At 52.2% G+C, this 1494-nt stretch overlaps 1 pseudogene; it reads left to right on the top strand.

Moving 5' to 3' along the window:
- The window catches only part of LOC102846226, a 48452-nt pseudogene extending 47454 nt beyond the window's left edge, over nt 1-998 (top strand).
- Nucleotides 999-1494: the final 496 nt, after the last annotated feature.

The raw sequence follows: 1494 nt of genomic DNA, 5'->3' as shown, positions 1-1494 counted from the left end.
CTCTAGAAAAATGGAAGTTGGCAATCGGAGAAGCTCAGACCTTTTCGAGAATGCACGTTCTGCTTGGGATGCTCGATTCCTGTATCAAGTGGGATATGTCAGTAGAAAATGCACAATGCAAAGTTTGCCGCAAGAAAGGTAAGGATGAAAAACTGATCCTGTGTGACGAATGTAACAAAGCTTTCCACCTGTTCTGTCTGAGGCTGGCCCTCTATGAAGTACCAGATGGAGAGTGGCAGTGCCCAGCTTGCCAGCCTGCTACCGCTAGGCACAACTCTCATGGCAGGAATAATACTGAGGAATCCGCCTCTGAGGACAGTGAAGATGACCAAAGTGACACCGAGCAAGGGGAGGAGGAGGAGGAAGATTATGAGGTAGCAGGGTTGCTATTGAGACCTCGAAAGACTGTTCGAGGCAAGCAGGTTGTCATCCCTCCCGTGGCAAGGCCTGGTCGACGCCCAGGGAAGAAGTCCCATCCAGCCAGGAGGACCAGCCAGAAGGCACCACCTGTGGACGATGCTGAGGTTCATGAGCTGATGCTTCAAACCAAGCGGAACTCCCGGAGGCAAAGCCTAGAGCTGTAGAAATGTGAAGAGATCCTCCCCAAGATCGTCAAGTTCCGCTTCAGCTGGCCTTTCAGGGAGCCTGTGACCAGAGATGAGGCTGAAGACTATTACGATGTCATCTCGCATACTATGGACTTTCAGACAATGCAGAACAAGTGTTCCTGCGGAAGCTACTGCTCTGTGCAGGAGTTTCTCACCTACATGAAGCAAGTGTTTACCAATGCCGAGTTCTACAATTGCCGCGGCAGCCACGTCCTCAACTGCATGGTGAAGACAGAACAGTGTATGGTGGCTCTGGTGCATAAACACCTTCCCAGTCACCCGTATGTCCGCAGGAAATGCAAGAAGTTTCCTGACTGGCTGCCTGAAGACGAAGGGGACAGTGAGTCACAGCCCACTGGGCAGTCCAGGGCACAAAGACAGAAGAAGTAGAGAGGCAGGACCCCGGTAAGGGAGCTGAGGCTGCGGGGCTGGAGCAGGAGAGGGGGAGCAGGGGAGGCGAGAGAAGACTGAAGACCTTGGACAGGAAGAACCCCCAGGGCGCAGGGGCTTCTGCAAGCTGCCCAGCCAACCACTGCTTTCTGTAAGCAAAGCTCTTTGTGATGGTCTTTGCCCAGAAAGGTGAGGGGCAGGAGAGGGCTGTGCCCCCTTTCAGAGAACTCCCAGGAAAAGTCCAAGGGCATGGCTTCTGCGTCCTTTCATTCGTTTCTTCTTGAGGTCCTTCTGATTTGGCCTCCAGTGGAGAGATTATTGTGTTCCACAGAAGGATCCAGGTTAATCAATCAGGCCAATTGGGTAGATGGTGATTTTTTCAATCTCTATTTCCACAGTGTCTTGTATCTTCAAACCCATGCTCTGTCTCTCCCTCTCCTCAGGTGTAGGTGTCCTGAAGGCCGTAGAGCTCTGTAGTCACCAGTATCATGAAACA

Source organism: Elephantulus edwardii, unplaced genomic scaffold, assembly GCF_000299155.1.
Source record: "Elephantulus edwardii isolate Elephantulus edwardi_28Jun2011 unplaced genomic scaffold, EleEdw1.0 scaffold00301, whole genome shotgun sequence".
NCBI lineage: Eukaryota > Metazoa > Chordata > Mammalia > Macroscelidea > Macroscelididae > Elephantulus > Elephantulus edwardii.
Note: the sequence above shows the minus strand (reverse complement) of the source record. Positions and strands in the feature narration are given on the sequence as shown.